We start from the raw sequence: 10,355 nt of genomic DNA on the forward strand, positions 1-10,355 counted from the left end.
ATGGATTAAATCTAAAGATAAGGTGGCTGAATGAAAAAAAAAACAAAAAACAAAAAACAAAAAAAAACCAAGACCTTTACATATGCTGCCTATAAGATAGGCACTTCAAATTGAAAGACACACACAGACTGAAAGTAAAGAGATGAAAAAAGATGTTTCATAAAAATGGAAACAAACAAAAAAAGCTAGGGTAACAATACTTATACCACACAAAATAGACTTTAAAACAAAGGCTATACCAAGGCACAAAGAGAGACCAAGTTATTCCACTTCTATGAATTTATCTGAAGAAACCTAAAACACTACTTCAAAGGGACATGTGAGCTCTTTCTCTCCTAGCAGGCAGAGGAGGCTTGTTTTAGCTATGGCCAAGATTAAAGCTCGAGACCTTCCTGGCAAAAAGAAGGAGGAGCTGCTGAAATAGCTATATGACCTAAAGGTGGAGCTGTCCCAGCTGCACTTCATCAAAGTGATAGTTGGTGTGGCTTCTAAGCTTCCCAAGGTCCGAGCTGTTCACAAATCCATTGCTTGTGTTCTCACCGTCATTAACCAGACTCAGAAAGAGAACCTCAGGAAATTCTGCAAGGGCAAAAAGTACAAGCCCCTGGATCTGCAGCCCAAGAAAACATGCGCCATGAGCCGCCACCTCAACAAACACAAAGAGAACCTGAAGACCTAGAAGCAGCAGTGGAAGAAGTGGCTGTACCCACTGCAGAAATACATGGTCAAGGCCTGAGCATCATGATGTCAATAAAGCACAAACTGGCTGGAAAAAAAAAAAAAAGAGGGAGGCATGTGAATCCAAATGTTAATTGCAGCATTATTTACAGTGGTCAAGATATAGAGGCATCCTGGGTGTTCATCAATGAATGAATAGATAAAGAAGAGGTGGTACATATATACAATGGAATATTACTTATATATACAATGAAATATTACTCAGCCATAGAAAAGAATGAAATCTTACCATCTGCAACAACATGGCTGGACCTAGAGGGTATTGTGCTGAGTGGAGTAAGACAGAGAAAGACAAATGTCATAGTGAAATCTAGAGAACAGGATAAACAAATAAACAATAGAAATAAGCCTATAGATAAACAGCATTTTGATAGTTGTCAGATTGGAAAATGGAGAATGAGTGAAAAGGGGAGAGGATTAAGGGATACAAATGGGTAGTTACAAAATAGTCACGGGGATGTAGTATGGGAAATATAGTCAGTAGTATTGTAATAACTATTTATAGTGTCAGATGGGTACTGGATTTATAGGGGTGGTCACTTCATAAGGTATATAAATGTCTAATAACTGTGCTGTATACCTGAAACTAATATAATAGTGTATGTCAATTACAAATGAAAAATAAAAATATAAAAATTAAATATAAAAAGAGGGAGTAATAAATAGTGTTGGCAAATTTGGCCAATAAAGATATAGGACACTTGGTTAAATTTCAATTTCAGATAAAGGCATGATTTTTTAGTATGAGTGGTTTCCATGGCATATCAATATCTAAAATATTTTAGATATACTAAATAAAAAATTCATTACTTACCTAAACGTCAAATTAAACTAGATGTCCTCTTTCATCTGTCAATCCTAAGGCAACAATTAGAACCAGAAGGTGTTATTTAGAAGAAGGATCTCAGAGGACATGGTGTCCCAAAACAAAACAAACAAGCAAAAACAAAACAAAACAAACAAACAACAAAAAACCTAAATGAAGTGAGGGACTACATGCAGATATTTCTGGGAGAATAATCCAAGCAGGGTAACAATATGTGTAAAGTTCCTGAGATGGAAAATAATTGTACTTGAGAAGAAACAAGGTAGCCAACATAACTGGAGTATAGGGCCTGATAACTCTTGGGTATTTATTCTAGGTCGTACAGGAAGCTTTTGGATTGTTGAGAAATAAAGAAGTGGTAATATTACTCTGGCTGTTATATGAAAAATAGACTAGAATTTCAAATTTAAGGACATGGAGATGAATTGGAAGACTATTGCAATAATCTAAGAGTTATGATGGCTTGTGTTCATGTGGCGCTAGTGGAGGAGGTATGATATTGTATCCAGAATATATTTTGATAGTAGATCTTAGAGGATGGGATGATTTGGAGTATGAAACAAAAACAATGATGATTTCACATATTGGCATGGGCAATGCAGAATGAAGGTGGTTCTATTCACTGAGATTGGGAAGAAGGATGAGGAACACATCTCTTTTTGAACTTTCCCTTAGACAACACAACCTAGTCTCCTGAAGGAGGTAGTAATAATTGACATTATTCTCTGTATGAGAATATTGAAAAATAATTATTAGAGAGTAGATTTTGAAATCAGGTATTTGAATGAAAAGCTCATTATCTCCAGGTCCTGTTTTGTCTTCTCAATTCTAATAAAGCAGTTGGTAGTAGTTACTAAGAATTATTTACATTTCTATCTCCCCTCTAAATTGTGAGTTTCAGGAGAAAAGGGTCATGATTTTCTGGCTTAGTGACTCCGTTGCATAGCAGAGTGCCTAGTACATTCCATTAGTTTGAAGAAGAGGAAACTCCAATTTCTATCTGTCAAAAAATGAAAAAATATCAGCATTTCCTGAGATTAACCCAAAATATACTCCATGTTTGCTCAATAAATTAATTTTTGTGTGACTGGAAGAGTTTAAAAGCAATCAAATGTTTATAGCAATCTTCAAATTCACATTACAGAAACTGCCTTGCAATTAAACCACTGCTTTGTTTTGTTTTTTTTGTTTGTTTGTTTTCTCTGAATTTGTTTTTAAAAACTATAATTAAATTAATATATCTCATAAGAGACTGATTTATGAGGTAATGAGCACTAGGGAATGTTTGTATAGAGTAACAGGCATTAGGGGGTGTTTATTTTAGCTTAAAAATAGAAAGAATGAGGTTTATTTCCAGCTTTTTAAAAATTAGTTTCAGGTATACAATACATTGGTTAGACCTTAATATCGTTTATGAAACGATCCCCTTGATTACTCTTTCTCTCCTCAGCTCTACACCTAACCATTACATTACTGTTGACTGCATTCCCTATTTCTAGCTTTTGTAGGTGGCGCTCTACTAAAATCTTCCTCTTACAGAAGGTCACTATGTGTGGACATAGACTAATATCAATGAAAGAAATGTCTGAGTAGAAACTTATCATGGCTTTATTTATAATATGAAGCCAGTCTACTCTTCCAAAGGTAGAAGATTGTATGCACATTGGGAAGCCTATATCATGTACTCTGGACAAAGCAGATAAATCTATGCATATTTACTCTATCTTCTACCTTGAGATCTTCAGATCTTAAGGCTACTAGATATCAGACGCTGGAAATCTTTATAGCAATTAAATCTTTGTTCTTTTGGACTAGTCACTAATTTTCTATCTCTTCTATATTTAAAAACACTGAACTAAAGAGTTCACTTTGTATCATACTGTAAACATAGGTAGTTAATATGCGATATTCTTTTTTATTTAAATTTTTAATTTGAGATCTTTGTAGATTTATATTCATCTGTAAAAAAAATAATACCTAAAGATTACATGTACTCATCACTCAGTTTTCTCAAATGATAACATTCTACAAAAATATTGATTAGTACAACCAGGATATTGACATTGACACAATTCTTCAGTCTTATTCACATCTCACCAATTTTATATGTACTTATTCTGTGTGTTTCATCTATGTAATTTTACATTTGTGTAAGTTCATTCACTTATCACCAAGATAAAGAATAGTTCTATCACCATAAAAAACCTGTTGGTTGGTCTTTTATAACCACACCCACCCCTCCCACCTCTGTGGTCCCACCTCCAGCACAATGCTGACAACCATTTATCTTTTCTCCATCTATATAATTTTATCATTTTAGGAATTCTATACAAATTGAAATATGAGCTGTCTGCCAAAGCTCACTCTTGCTGCCATTAGAAAGCCCTCACAGAGCCTGCTACACAGTAGGGGTTTGTGTGGCAGGGGGGTGGTGAGATGCATGTAGTGCTAGGGGAGCCCACAGGCCCACTGGGGAAATCAGTGGGAAAGGTGTTCACAGAGGCTCATGGGCAGGCTTCTTGGTAGAGTCCTTGACATGTTTATTGGGAACTTTATCCCTTTAATGCTCTCTAAGAATCCCATATGCTCTCTCCATGCCTCTTCTGCCTCTCAGTTGTGCAGCTCATGACGCAGTACTCTGAATAGGGTAAGAGAGAAATGGGCCTCTTTGACAGCCTTCTGCACATCTGGAGAAGCCAGCCACAGCTCTAAACTTCCCTGTGTTAAAAAAAATAAATCACAAGCTTAGAAGGTCTCACTTGTCATTAACCTGTGCCACCTTGGAGGAGGGATGACATAAGTAAAGTCAAATTGTTCTTTTCTTTTGCATACAAACTTGTATTGTTTTGCTTCAAAAATGTGCTGTTCTACTGGACTTCTCTGCTGAACTCCTGGACTACCAGAAAGATTCTCTCATCTATGGGTGATTATTTAAGACATTGGCCTCCAACGGCTCCTAGACCATAGTGGGAGGTGCTAAAGGCATTTAATTTGCCACTGCAGAGTTTATAGATGGGTATGAGGTCTGTATGTCTAATGGCCAACATATGGGCGAGCAAAACAATTTGTTCTCTTGCCATATGGTATTGGATCCCACAAAAGTGCCTGTGGATAGATGCCAAATCATTGTTGTTGAGGAGAAATATAACAAAGGACATCATATTCTGCATTTTCACCATACTCTTTTGCAGAGTAGCTCCACCATTTTACATTCCCACCAACAATATATGAATGATTCAGTTTCTCTGCCCTTTTGCTTATTTTTAGTTTTCATAGTTTAAGACTTTTTATTCATTTTTAAAGTGTGTTCTGGTACTTTACTGTAGCTTTTATTTGCATTTTCATTGTAGTTAATGATGAACATTTTTTCAAGTGCTTATTGACCATCTGTATCTCCTCTTCAGTAAAACATTTGTGTAAGACTTTTGTCCATTTTATAATTTGATTGTTTGTTGTTTGAGGGTTCTTTATATAGTCTAGATACTAGTCCTTTGTTTTATATGTAGTTTGCAAACATTTTCTTCTGGTTTGTAGCTTGTATTTTCCTCTTCTTATCAGGATTTATCACCAAAAATAAAATTAATTTTCATAATGTTCAATTGATTTTTTTTTTTATGGATTGTATTCTTGTTGTGGCAGCTAAGAATTCTTTGCCTAATCATAACTCCTGGAGATTTTCTCCTGTTTATTTTTTTTTTAAGTTTTATATTTAAATTTATGGTTCATTATAAGACAATGTTTGTAAAAGTTTTGAGATTTATATTAAGTCTAGGGGTTTTCTTGCCTGTGAGTATTCAATTCCTGCAACATCAGAGTATCATTTTTCCATTGAACTGCTTTTGCACTTTTGTCAAAAGACAGTTGAGCATGTTTTTGTGGATTTATATCTGGGTTTTATATTCTTTTCCACTGATCTATGGATACCATTGCCATTACCACATTGTCTTATACACTATATTTTAAGCCTTAATATTAGGTAGAGTGGTTCATTCCAATTTATTATTCTTTTCTAATATAGTTTTAGTTATCTTAGTTTTTGCATTTCTTTAAAATTTTAGAATATGCTTATCTAATTGTACAAAATAATCTTGATGGGATTTTGATTTATTAATGTATAGATTAATTTAGAAAGAATTGGTATATTTACTATATTTATCTTCCAATCTATAAAAATAATGTTATTCCATTTATTTAGGTCTTCTTATATCCCTTTCATAGCATTTTATAATTTTTAATGACTGTGACAAACATAGATTTGCGATTTTTAAGGTTTTATAAGAGATTTTTTGTTTTGTTTTGCATAGATTTCTTGAGATTTTCTATGTATGTAATAATGTTATCTACAAGTAGAAATATTTTTTATTTATTTTTTTCTGACCTATATGTCTTTTATTTCTTTTTATTGGCTTATTGTACTGTTTAAAAATACCAGAACCATTTTGAATAAGAGCAGTGAGAGCAGATGTCCTTGTTTTATTTTTGATCTTAGGAGGAAAGCATTTTACTTTTCATTATTAAGTATAATCTTAGGTGTAGGTTTTTAGTAGATGCTCCTTATCAAATTAGCTCCCCTCTAATTCTAAATTACAGTAAGTTTTTGTCATGAATGGATATTGAGTTTTATCAAATGCTGTTTCACATATTAATATGGTTGTACAATTATTCTTTTTTATTCTGTTGATACAGTGGATTACATTGATCAATTTTTGAATGCTGAGCCAGACTTATATATATGGAGTAAATCCCATTTATGCATAGTATGTACTTATTTTCACACATGACCATAATAGATTTTCTATTAAAAAAAAAAAAAATACGCCATTTTGTATTGCTTTGTTCTGGTTCAAAAGCTTTAGAAAATATATGGTTGTATTCTATTTTGAATGTTTTTCATTCAATAAAAATAAATTGGTATTCTGTGCTTTATAATTTAGTATGCTTTTTCAGCTTTAATGTATATTTTAGACTAAATCTTTGGTTTCTATTGCTATAGTGTTATTATTTCTGGAAATATAAAACAGTATGTTTCACTCTATGTCTGAAATCAGTAATCAAAGAAATTTTTTTCCTCATTGGAGACTGGTTGTCTCTTTTTCTCATTCTCTCTTGCCTTTTTAGTCACTTCTTTCACTCAGATTATTTTTGATAAGCTCGCTAGTCATGTAAAATCATCCCATGTGCAAGTAGGAAGCAACACTAAACAAAACCATGGCAATTTAAAGCATGTCAAGAGATAAATATGTTTGCCTTTAAAAAATATATTTTTCTCTTATTTGAAAATGTTTGTATCCATTATCATTTATGACTGTCAGAAAGATGGCCCAGAGAGAGTAAATGAATATATGAGAAAACATATGAGAAGAGACAGAAAGGCATGAGGATATTAATAGTCCAGAAATAAAATATCCCTTTCCCTCAATCTCACATGGGCTACAGTCAGTCTGCTGTAACTTAGGGATCAGACAGGAAGTACAGAGATTTTCAATCACACCCTTAAAGTGCCTCCACTTGCCCTAAGAAGTTTAGCTGTCAGTTCTTCAGTGAAGACTAAATACGTGCCAAGTATGAACTTTAAAAACAAAACTACTTTTCAAATCTTCAAGTATATTAAAACTGTCTGAACAATTTCTTAAAGTTCACCTTTAGATAACTCAAAATGACTTAATGGAATTTTACTAACCTTTCCAAATATTGTACCTTGAAGCTGAGTGTAAGAATGAGGGATTTTGGCTTAAAGGTAATATTTCAAAAAAGTGTAAATACTTGAAAATAAGAACTGTAAAATATATGTATGATTGTTTTGTTTCTCAAACACAGCAAAAGATTTCCTTCCTGTATATAATATTGATTGACTGGATCCAAAATTACATCATTAAACATTTATATTCTTACTTAAATATGTTATATCTTTTTCATATTGTCAAGCTTTTATGAATGGCTTATTAAATAATGTCCCCAATAGAAGACTGACATTGGTTCAATGTAGTGACTTCCACTGAAATTATATTTGAGATTTAGCTATAATAGAATATCTTTTAAGAATAATACTATTCAATTAGGATATATGAGTAAAACAAATTTGATGAAATGACTTCTCATATTTTATGTCAGTAACTACAAATAATATACAATCATGTTATAAAATTTTAATTAATAACTTAAATAAGTAATGATAAAATGTTTAATAATCACATATTCATACTTGCTTATAAATATACATTATATAATAAAATTTTATTCAATATAAGGTATACTTTTTGTTCATTGGGGAATACAAAAATAAAAAATATGTCAGCATATTTCATGTCTGTAGAGATATTTTCTTTTGTTCATTATGGTTGTCAAAAAATTTTTGCAAGTTTGGACTTTATTTTTAAGGCTCTTTTTTCTTCCAGTACATTTAGGAGAGATAGAAATAGAACATGAAAAAAAGTATGAAATACTTCATAACATATACTGTGGGCTGGATCCAAGAAACATGAAAAATAATAACAATTAGGAAATTAAGACATATCTTATTTGTGTTCACTGAAATAATTGAGTATTTTTAAATTATGATCATGTCTTCAAAGCCCTGTTTAACTGAAGAAAATTAAGAAAATATGTCTACCTGATTTAAAATGTCTAACAATTAAACACTGCAATTTTATTAATAATTCAAACTAGTCAAAATTTCATTTAATGAAAACTACAAATTTAGTAACACATTTAGACATATCTGTGTAATTTTCTCAAGTTTCTTTTCATATTGTGTTCAACTTTTAAATTTTGATTCACAGGGCCTTTGGAGAAAATTTTTGTCTAGTTTTTATTTACACTGCTTCTATCCTAATCAGGACCTACCTCTCAAACTTCAAAATCTCAAGATTGGCCTCCCTGATTTTAAACTTTTTATTCATGAGACATCTTAGAATCATTAACTTTCATGACATTCTGTTAATTAAGGGTCAGCATATACTGAATGATGTACCTATTATTAATACCTTATTTATTCAGTGATGTAGTAAAGCCAGTCTTAATTGACTCACAGGAGCCAATTTGGCCATATCTTCCCATTTTCACATATGGCGACATAAATTTGGAAACTTAAAATCAGTCATGCTGTAGAAAGTTATACCACAGAAATTAGCAAACAGTGAAAATCCGGGCTTTTTCTTATCCTTTATTTCCTACCTGATAAACTATTCATTAAACATTTTCTAGGACATGATTGCTTACAGCTCTTCATCAACTCATCCTACCAATGGTAAAAACAATTTAGAATCTTGGTATGTATTATGATTTTTTTTTTATTCTTTATGACTTGTGTTGAAACCATATCTTTTATGACCCTGCACATAGAAACTATAGCACTTTATCTTTTTGACCATTCAGCTTTTGGTTATGTTAATAAAAATTCTGATATTTTTCAATGTCCACTTTTCCTATCTTGCAAAGGCATAGGAGATATAAGTTTCAGTAAACCAATTCAAAAGAGAAAATAAGTAGAAACTGCCTGTCATTATTGTAAACATGGAAATCTGGAAGTGAAAATTAAGAAATATTGTGATTTGGTTATACACATATATTTCTAAGGACATGTGTTAACAAGAAATCTTGTACAGAATGTATTGAATTCAACCTTGTGCTATGATTGGTTCTTCAAAACTATTACTGTGTCATAGATTTAGATTAACATTGCCATCAACTCTTGGTAATTCAGAACATTTTCACATTAAAAAAATCAGGGTTTTTTTGTTTGTTTTTTTTTACAAACTTTCTGTAAATAACATGATTATTCTCATAAGGGAAAAGAAATTCCCCTTATCAGTTATTCAGGGGTGGAACTAGATAAGAACTGAAGTATCTTCTTGCTTTTTGCCTTGATATTTATTTTAAAAATTCAAGTTCCAAGACATAATTGATCTCTCTTTCACGTAGCCAGTTTTGATCTGTATAAAGAGCCCATTCAAATTCTACATAAACACACTGACATCAATTGCTAATGGATATTTTCTGTATACCCTTGGCACAATGACAATTTAATTTTCACAGAGGCAAGCAAATACCTAAGCTTGTTATACAAACATCCAAGTGTCTAATCAGCTGGTTCTTTGGGGTTGGGACATATTAGAGAAACATTTTATCTTGCATACCAGATGCTGTCTTCTATGGAAATATGACAGCATTATTTCTTAAACTCAAATGACAGGTCAAGGTCTCAAAATATCATCCTGGCTCTATATTACCTTTAGTAAATGTTTTCCTTTAACTGTAGAACCTTAAATGATTAATCAATCTCCAGGTGATTACATTGAAATGCTGACACCTGATATAGATTATAGGTCATATTTAAGTGAGAGAAAGGGGAGATTGCATTAAGAATATTTCTAGCTGGGACATAAATATTTATCTGAGCTGCATTCTTTAACTCGAAAGGGGCATTTGACTCTGTTCTTTCCTTATGTTGATTTCAATAACAACGCAATGCATTTAAATGATGCAATTAAATAATAAAGAGTTTGTGGGGGGACAATTTCTTTAAATGTTATAATCAAATGTCTCAGAGTAAGATTTTAAACCCGATAGTCCCTGAATCCTCTGAGGCAAATCCATATTTGCCTGAAAGTTCAAATGTCAAGATGTCTTTATCTTGAGAAACTTTTTTGGAATTGAGGAATCAAAATCCTCTTTGGAACCAAAATTTACCATAAATATATGTGTGTGTGTGTATATATATATACGTATATATATACACGTGTATATATTATATACACATAAATATATGATATATATATTATATATATACATG

The 10,355-nt window shown here is 32.0% G+C and overlaps 1 pseudogene; it reads left to right on the forward strand.

The window, feature by feature from the left end:
* Nucleotides 1-364: 364 nt before the first annotated feature.
* On the forward strand, nucleotides 365-736 carry LOC102889125 (annotated as a pseudogene).
* The last annotated feature ends 9,619 nt before the right edge of the window (nucleotides 737-10,355 follow it).

Source organism: Pteropus alecto, unplaced genomic scaffold (assembly GCF_000325575.1).
Source record: "Pteropus alecto unplaced genomic scaffold, ASM32557v1 scaffold7, whole genome shotgun sequence".
Taxonomy (NCBI): domain Eukaryota; kingdom Metazoa; phylum Chordata; class Mammalia; order Chiroptera; family Pteropodidae; genus Pteropus; species Pteropus alecto.